This window comes from Myotis brandtii, unplaced genomic scaffold, assembly GCF_000412655.1.
Source record: "Myotis brandtii unplaced genomic scaffold, ASM41265v1 scaffold199, whole genome shotgun sequence".
Taxonomy (NCBI): domain Eukaryota; kingdom Metazoa; phylum Chordata; class Mammalia; order Chiroptera; family Vespertilionidae; genus Myotis; species Myotis brandtii.
The window spans coordinates 2,613,742-2,624,103 of NW_005357414.1; positions in this window are offsets into that span (position 1 = coordinate 2,613,742).

Sequence of the window (10,362 nt, forward strand, 5' to 3'; positions counted from 1 at the left end):
TGCTCCCATAGTGGGAGCTCTGCTCACCCAAAAGCCAGGCTGATGGCTGCCAGTACAGCGGTGGTGGTGGGAGCCTCTCCCGCCTCCTCAGCAGCGCTAAGGATGTCCAACTGCAGCTTAGGCCTGCTACCCACTGGCAAGTGGACATCCCCTGAGGGCTCCCAGACTGCCAGAGGGATGTCTGACTGCCAATTTAGGCCCGATCCCCCAGGAAGCGGGCCTAAGCCAGCAGGTGGTCATCCCCCAATGGGTCCCAGACTGCGTTAGGGCACAGGCCAGGCTGAGGGACCCTCCGAGTGCACAAATTTTTGTGCTCCGGGCCTCAAGTGTATAATGATAGAAAGCACACTAATTGCTCCCTGGAGATAGGGTGGAGGCATTGACTTTAAAGAGGCACAAGAGCACTTTTTGTGGTGATGAAAATGATCTCTATCTTTATTACAGTAATTACATGGGTAAGTACATTTTGAAAAACTTGCAGAAATGTACACTTTAAATGGGTTCAGTTATTTTTTATAAATTGTGATAATAAAATTGATATTTTAATGTTTTAATTGATCTTTATTTTTTAAAGTATTACAGATGTCCCCTTTTCCCTTCATTGACTCCCTTCATCCTGCTCCCATGTCTCCTCCCCAGGCCTTCCCTGCACTATTGTCTGTCCATGGGCTATATGTATATGCATATAAGTTCATTGGTTGATTTTTTAAAAGTTAACAAGGCCATTGTAATGTGCAGTTAGGTTTGCTAACCATTGTTTTCGGCCTTGCTTCTCAAAGTACATTCCTCTGATTCCCTAGGAACTCATTAGAAATGCAGAATTTCAGCCCCCTCCCCATAGCTACCAAATCACAATCTAATTTTAACAAGATCCACAGGTTCAAATGCACAATAATATTTGAGAAACATTAGCATAGGGGATAATGGAATCTTGAGCTGGAGGTAGCCTATGTTCTGAAATCACCTCATGGAGGACAGATACCTGCTGACCAAGAACACTCACCTTACACTCTAATGAGAAAAACAAACTTCTCTTGTGGTTGAGTCATCTTAATTTGGGATATATTTGTCATGGGACATTAGCCTATCTAACTATAACTAGATTGATCTTATATTTCTAGAGGGTCTGAGAACACAGCCCAAAGTTGTCTCAGTGGGAAATAACAAAGTCTCATGTTCATGCTCTGTCTTTGAATTCCACTCAAATTTCTTTCTATTTCATGGTGTATTTTTTTTGTTTGAATGTAATAATAATGTTTTCAGTTACGCATTAGTTATTAGTTCACTGGTTTCCTCTAAATCTACTAGGAAAACTGAAACTCCAAGAATCTTGTCCATGTCTATGTTGTTGCTTTCCCAGGATTAAGTATCTATCTATATAATAGAGAAATATGCAAATTAGCCATAATGTTGTAACATCACGACTGAACAGCAGGGATCTGAGGCTGCATTGTGCCCTGCCGGGGCGAGGGACTTAGGCCACACCCCCAACCCTGCAGTGCTTGAAGGGGACCTGAGGCTGCGCCTCCCACCCAGGTGCCAGGGCAGGGGACCTCAGGCCATGCCCCCCCCAGTGCCAGGCCGGGGGACCTCAGGCCATGCCCCCCACCCAGTAGGACTTGACAGGGGACCTCAGGCCATGCCCTCCACCTGGCGGGGCTTGACGGGTTACCTGAGACTGTGCCCCCCCCAACCTTGTGCCGGGCCAGGGGACCTGAGTCTGCGCCCCCTGCCCAGAGGAGCTTGATGGGGGTGGGGCCAGCCGGGTCTGGGCCTCCTGCATTTTTGAAGTGCGTGCAGGTGGTGGGCGAAGACTTAACTCTAGGACCCGCGGTGTGCCCCAGACTATGACAGGAGGGAGATTTTCATATACATTTTACTAATTTTCTTTCATCTCTGACACTTCTATTATAGAGAAAGGGCAAATAGCAATATTAAAATATTTCCTCTAATTAGTTCCCTTTTAATGTGCACCAATTTCATGCACCGGGCCACTAGTTCACTGTATAAGAAACATGGGGGTGAATAGAAAGTATATGGTACAAAGCACAAATTAAATGTTTTTCCTGTTGTCACTTGTGGGATGGTCATATTTGAAAAAAAGAACTATCTGAAAATAGTTCATTATATAATAAGAATCACTCTGTAGTCTTTAGACTCTTTCTTCTCTAAGTATAAAATTTCAGAGACATTAACAAGGTTCATCAAGGAAAGGAAATCCTGAAACCACAAACTCTTCCTCAGTCTTACAAATGATACCACACAATGGTATGCCTACTTTGTACAAATAAAGGGCCACAGATAGTTGTATACCTGCAAAATTTTTCGTGAGGATCCAGAGCTAACCTATTGAGCTCTTACTATTTGCCCAACCCTGTGCTGGGCACTTGCCTGCACTTGATTTCATATTATCCTAGCCACAACTTTAGATAATAATATTTTTGCCCTTAATTTTGAATGAAGATAGTGAAGTTCTGAGGGATAAGGTAGTTTGCCAGTACTCACAGTGAATTGAATATAAAACTGTCTGACTCCAATGCCATCCTCTTTTCACAACACCATTGTGCCTTAGGCAAACTCTTATCTACCTCTTTATCCTAATATATTCCTATCATTATGAAAGAAAAAGGGCCCTGAGACAAAGATTTGAGTGCCAGTGAGCAAACAAGGAAGAGCTCTTTCATGTATAAAGAAGGAGCAAGACATCTAGTTAAAAGCAACTGGGGCAGCCCCCTTATCACCCTCCCCACTTTTCCCCATTTGGAGCCTCAAAGCACTTCACACCTGTCCCCTGCTCATTCTTTCTTGATCCTTTTTCAGTCTCAACACCCTGCCCCTCTGCAATCCCTAGGCTTTTCTCCCTTGTCTCCAGGCCACCTCACTCTCATTTTCCTTTCCTTTCTTTTCTTTTCATTCCTAACCACTGGCACCCCCACCCTGCCCTCTGTCACCATCCTTAGCACCCCCACCTCACTTTCTTTACTCCTGCTTTCTCTGTTCCTTTCTCTTCTGCTCAGCTTTCATCAAGGGCCCCACCATTGACTCTGCTCTCACAATGGCTCAGTGGTTTTGAGATGAAGTAAAATGTCACTAATTTGTTCTAATTGGGGGGAAAGGTCAGTCTGCCTTAAATGAAAAGTATGAGTGATAGAATATTTGGGGAGAGAAAATGCAATCTCATTACTTTCTAGTACATAAAGTAATCCCAATGACTAAGACAAGAGGATAAAAGGCAAAGCTATACATCTCAGAGATCTGAAAAGGGTTTGACAAATAGGCATGACTCATTTATAATTAGGACATTCAGATTGGGGATACAAATGCTGCTGCTGAGGTCTGCACTGAAGTAGGCTAATATTTCTCTTGTATACACAATTAGTTTGTGAAGAGAGCTCTTTCATCAGAGATATAGGTACGATTTCATTAAAAGGTTCCAGCATTTCAGACCCACTTCCTTATGTCATATAGCATGCATGAAGAGTGCTTTATTCAGCCAGTTCTCTAAAAGGAGAAATGGTGAACAAAAACAAAAATTTTTATTTCTCTAGTTCTCTTCTATGCAAGAATTACTATCAATGAAAAGCATCTGTATGGTTCCTATTATTTGAGGGTGCTGATGAGGAAGTGTAAGGGAAAAAACTGAATGGACACAAGTGAAATAGGAATTTTAAGGGAATATAGGCAGGTTTAGAGAATTTTTAGAATTGGAAAAAATACAGGGCTATAGATTGGGAGAAGTTACATTTACATAAGACAAGGGAACTGGAAGAAGGTAAATTTCCATAACGCAAGGGAGTGGCAACAGTTACATTTACATAAGACAAGGGAACTGGGAGTAGCCAAAAGATAAAGAAGATAATGAAGTTAGAAGAAAGCCCAGAAGCAATAGGAGGACAAGGAGGGAGGAGGGCATCACATGTCCTATGTGATGTTTGACCTTTGAGTTTGGGAGTTACTATCCTAAACTAATTCAAAAGGGAATATTGACCAATTAGAAGGGATATCAGGACACAGGGACTTACAGCCTTTATAAACTGTAGAAACAGGAAGTCAACGAGACTCTTTTCCCTTCCCCACGTCAGAGTCTGTGTTGTGAAATTCTTTCCCCTTCCCCACGTGGGAGTCTGTACTTGTTCTTCATAAGTCTCCACCTTTGGTATACCATCTTCAGACCATGGATTCATTCTTCGACACTGACTGACAAAGAATCTGGGGAACACCACGTGTTCCAGTCCAAAAATCATGTTTCACAAGCAGAGACAAACCTCAAGTGGTCTCAGTTTAGAATCTACTTATTTTCTGAATTAGTGAAAATTGAGGAACCAGCCGGTTTTAGTTTTATGCTCTAAGAAGCCAATTTGCTAAGCTAATTACAATAGTAGGAACATTTTCCTGCAAAGATTTATAAAATTCCTTAAAATACCAATTTTCCATGCATTGTAAGATATTTTGAAAGCACCCCCTTCATTTATGTGTAATTGTTAAGCTAATTAGCTAAATTTTCTACCAATTTATGAAAGCAGTTCCTTACTGAAGTCTTATTATAAAATCCCTTTTGGCCTATTTCACTTTATTGTGTATAAAAGTAAACAACCATACTTAGTGCTTTTTTGAACAGCTTATATTTAAGGTTTCCTATCATTTCAAACTAGCTCCCCCCTCCATCCTTCCTTTGTCATGAATCATCAATATTTTTTCCATGTATAAGTCAGCAAAAATTGGAAGAAATGGGGCTGAGTTCTACCAAGGTCTCTCTGAACCATTAGGAGGCCAGGATCCATGAATTCCACACATCCTTAGCCTCTATTCTTGAAGATGTAAGGATATGTGGAAAACTCATAAAAGGGGATATTCCACCATATTTTACCTTGCAATCTTAGAGGGTTTCTCCGGCACTCAGAATAGTGATATGACTTGCTACAGAAACACAATATGAAATTTAGAGATTTTCTTAAGCTAATAGGAGAGTAAATTTATGTAAAGCTATGACTTTTCCTAAAAACCATAAATTAGGGAGGACTACTTACAATTATAAGATTCTTCAGCTTTAACTCAAAGGATTCATGGACCTGTTTGTTGAAATTGCTTAGCAGGCCAACGCTAAGGATATGATTGAAAATGCAGCTTTTGTTTACAAGCCATTAGAAGTAAAGTTGAAGGAATTAACTTTGAAAGCCACTAAAATTGCTGAACAAGGTCATGGAGCTACTTAAATCTAGTCTGAATATTTTTGCCTTGGAGTTCAAAAAAACACTATGCTTGGAAAAAACAATAGGAATTATTAATTAGCCTCATTCTAGTGAGGCTACTAGATTCAAAAATAGTGACCTATACCTGGCAACTTTCAAGGCAAAGTTGAAAGGAAAGCCATTGCCTACAAATTGCAAAGAGAAGTGTTCTACAGACTATTAGAGGTGAGAATATGGTGACTTCTATTTGGGACTTTAGGAAGATCGAAAGGTTCAAGGACCTCCCTCTACCTCCCCAAATGCCAAATGAATATGATATTTAATGGTGGCACAATCAAATATAATGTCATATAGATATAAACTAATATTTTTTTCAGAAAAGTATTTGCTTTTGTGTTTTGTGGTTTCAAAGGAAGCTGGGCTGCCTTTTAAGTGTGTTTTTATTCCACACTAATCTTTTCTATGGCTATATTCACTTTTCATGATAGAATGTAAATAAAAGGAAAATGGGATTTTGTTTAAAAATTAATGCTTACAAATCTGCATGAATAAATCTGTAAAATGACCAAGGGTCATTTAAAAGAGTTCAAAAGAGCACAGAAAAAAAAGTAATCTAATATACAAATTGAAGAATTACTAACTCATAAAACTGTTTGGCATTCTTTTCAATATACATTTCCTTAAATTAGGCACACCTAAATTCTGGAGGTAGTCTCACACCTTTGGTATTTAGGGTTAAAATCAAAGAAATTCTGACTAGAAAGGGACTTTAGAGATTATCTGGTGTAATTTTTTTTCTTTAAGTTTCTTCTGTCACAATCTTGCTTGAAAGCCCATCATAGGAACCTGGTAAAAGGAGAGAGTCTCTAGATGTTGAGGGACCTGAAACCTAGTCTATTTCCATACCACTTCTTTCCCCACGTTTTCTTATTGGAGGAGCTGAGGTCTACAGAAACTAAGTGACTTGGTCAAGTTCACTCAATGAGTGATAGTGGATTTCCTAATTTTCTTTCATCTCCCTTACTTCTATTTTCTACCTCTTGCACCTCTACTAAAAGAAACATACATGCAGGCAAGCAGGCACAGACACATCATTCATGCCAGGTAGCCAGTAGAAGCTTCTCTTACCTCTCACAAACCACTAACATCTCATTGTGAATATATTTTGATTACATTGTATCTCCCAGGAATATTTCCATTTCTAAAGAGAATAGTGGGAAGAAGGCAATGGTGAAGCTAATGAAATGAATCAATAAAGATGGCATGACAGTATTGTAGCAAAGTTTGCTGTGTAGGCTTCCTCAAATCAAAATCTACTGGCATTTTCATATTTACCCAATATTTAAGGCTAACCTAACTAGCTTATTTAAAAAGAGCAACCTCAGATAGAACCTCAGTCAGAATTTGCATTTAGACCATCTTAGTCTTGAGATTCGAACAAACAGAATGTCTCTTTACTGCACTTCTTTCTGTATAGGTGCAATGTTCCAGAATACTTTGATTTCTTTTCCTTATGGCTAGGAGACAGGCCTGTGTGTGAATGAATGAGTACACAGTGTGAAGAAAGACAGAGTGTGAAGTACACAGTGTGAAGAAAGACAAAAAAAGACTTGCACGAAGATGCAAATGTTGACACAAAGAGATGCACCCACACATAGAGACACAAAGAAAAAGATACACACACACACAGAAAGACATACAAACACTTATACACAGAGAAACAAGAGAGGGAGAGAGATACAGTGAGTGACAATGACAAACAGCAAGACAGAGAGAAATAGTGGCACACATATATAGAGTGAAATTGAGAAAGGATAAAATTGAGACTGAGAAATTGAGAGAGGTATACACAAAGAAATAGAGTGAGTGACAGATATACAAAGAGTGACACACACACAGAGACTAAAGAAAAAAGCTGAGAGGGAGTGACAGATGTAGAGTGATGGGGAAAAACAGGAACGTAGAAAGAGGAAAAACAGAACAAGAGAGAAATCACTCTCATATTTTTTCTTCACCACTGAAAGCCTTCAATGTTTGTTTCTTTTGTGTTCTATATAGCTTGAAAATTAAATTTTAGTATATTCTATTCAGAGTTAAGATGTTCAAAGCAGTATATGTTGCTCAAAAGCATTTTTTAAAACCAAGATTCACCCATATTTTTGTTGTTAATCCTCACCAAAGGATATTTTTTCCATTGATTTTTCAGAGAGAATGGAAGGAAAGTAAGAGAAGAGAGAGAGAAAGAGAAACATAGATGTGAGAGAGACACATCAATTGGTTGCCTACTGTACATGCCCCAAATTGGGACCTGGGATCAAATCTGCAAACCAGGTATGTGCCCTTGACCAGGAATTGAACCCGTGACCCTTTGTTGCGTAGGCCAGTGCTCTAACCATTGATCCATGTGGACCAGGGCAGAAATTCACCCATTTTTAAAATTTTCTTTTACTAAAGTATAGTTGGCACACAATATTGTATTAGTTTCAGGTGTACAACATATTGATTCAAAATTTATATACTTTGTGGTGTGATCACCAAACTAAATCTAGTAACCATCTACCATACAACCCAGCAATTCTATTTCTGGGCATTTATCAGAAGAAAAGGCAAACACTAATTCAAAAAGATATATGCAGAGGCTAGTTTTTAAATATGACAATAGAAAATATGTTATTTTTTCCATTTTATTTACCAAATTTAATTGTTTGGGAATCATAATTATGAGAGTATGGGAGCCAAAGCTGAATCTGGGGATGATAGGGAATCAACACAACGAATTGAACACTATTTTCTTTAGATTTCTAATGCTCGACATTCACATCCCTGTAGTGTTGTGTGCTTTCTGGGTTTATGCCCCTCATAAGGCAGATACAGGGGTTGAATATACCCCATTTTTTTCAGGGTCTGTGTGCCTGACACTCACTGTAATTTTAGGATCTTCTCTATGTTCTCAAGGAGGGGGGGCATGAAGCTCATTTCATCACGGAATCTATTTTACCTATGCTGGCTAGAACCTTCCCACTGCCATCTATTACTGGATGCTGTAATAGTTCCCATGTAAGAATACAAATGAAAAGAGAGAAGTTTGGATAGTCTCACAAGTCTGTGCACTGTAAGTGGTTCTTATCAGCAGAAGTTGGGAGCCACTTTTCTCATGGGGTGATGGGGAGAATGAGACACACACACATACATACACACACACACACACACACACACACACACGAGAGAGAGAGAGAGAGAGAGAGAGAGAGGACTTACATCTACCAAAAAATGTGTATGAGAATGTTTATAGCCGCTTTATTCAAAATAGCCTCAAAATAAAAATAACTCAGGAATAAAGAGTAGAAGAAATAAATAAATTATGGATAACTACTTATATATTTATACTGTAGAACACTACATAGCATTAATAAATTGATTATTGGTACAACATGGCTGAATCCCACTGAAAGGAATTATGAATGAAAGAAGTCAAACACAAAAGAATGCATATTGACATCAAATAAGTGGCTAATATTTAAGATTTATAAAGAACTTATACAACTCAACACAAAAAAATAAAAAAATAAGAAATGGACAGGGAACCGAATAGATACTTCTCAAAAGAGGACAATCAAATGGCCAATAGACGTTTGCTCAATGTCACTAATGATCAGAAAGATGCAAACTAAAACTAAAATGTGGTATCACCTCACATCTGCCAGAATGGCTACTATCAATAAATCAACAAACAACAAGTATTGGTAAGGATGTGGAGAAAAGGGAACCCTTGTTCACTGATGGTGGGAATGCAGATTGGTGTGGCCACTATGGAAAACATTATGCAGTTCCCTCAAAAAATTAAAAATAGAATGACCCAGCAATTTCTAATTCTGGGTATATATTCAAAGAAATCCAAAACACTAACTTAAAAGGATATATGCACCCTTATGTTCATTGCAGCATTATTTACAATAACCAAGATATGGTAGCAAACCAAGTGTCCATCAATAGATGAGTAGATACAAATGTTGTGGTACATATATACAATGGAATATTACTCAGTGATGAAAAAAATGACATTTTACCATTTGTAACAGCGTGGATGGTCTTATAGTGTACTAGAGGCCCGTGCACGAAATTTGTGCATGGAGGTGAGGGAGGGTTCCCTCAGCCCAGCCTGCACCCACTCCAATCGGGGACCCCTCGGGGGATGTCTGACCACCGGTTTAGGCCTGATCCCAACTGCTCTCCCCTGCTGGCTTGATTGCCCCTAACTGCCTCTGCCTGCCTGATCACCCCTTACTGCCCTCTCCTGATGGCCTGATCCCCCCTAACTGCCTCTGCCTGCTTGATCACCCCTAACTGCCCTCCTCCAAGGCCTGATCTCAGATTTGGTTCTGATTGGTCAGTTTCTATGCCAGTCAGTGTCTCTGGGCCTAACAACGGGGCCTGATCAGAAAGGCAGGGCTGATCAGCAGCCCCTGTGGAGGCCTGGAGATAAATGGAGGTGCGGTTGTTGGCCAGGACGGGAGAGAAAGAGAGGCAAGTTCTGATCAACGGCTACAACAAAGGCTATAGATCAGACCCTGCCTCTCTCTCTGCAGGCCTCTCTCTGGGCCTGATCCACAGCCCTCTAGGCAGTCAGTGCTGGGTCAGGCGCAGCAGCTGCAGTCAGTGCTGGGTCCCCTCCACAACCCAGCACTGACTTCCGGTCTGGTGGAACCTTCGGTCATAATGGTCGTTAAGACCTTGGCTCTTTATTATATAGATTATGCTAAGTGAAAAGTCAGACAGAGAAAGACAAATACCATATGATTTCACTTATAAATGGAATCTAAAGACAAAGTAAATGAACAAAACAGAAACAGATTCATAGATACAGAAATTAGGATGATGGTTGTCAGAGGGGAGCAAGTTTAAGGGACTGGGTGAAAAAGGTGAAGGAATTAAGAAATATAGATTTATAGTCAATAGTCACGGGAATACAGCATAGGGAATATAGTCAATACTATTGTAATAACTGTGTACAGTGCCAGGTAAGTACTTGAAATATCCAGGGGACACTTTGTAAAGTATATGATTGTCTAACCACTTTTCTGTATATCTAAAACTAATATAAAATAATATTTAATATAAACTGTAATTTAAAAAATTAAAGTACATATTGTATTATTCCATTTATATGAGGTCC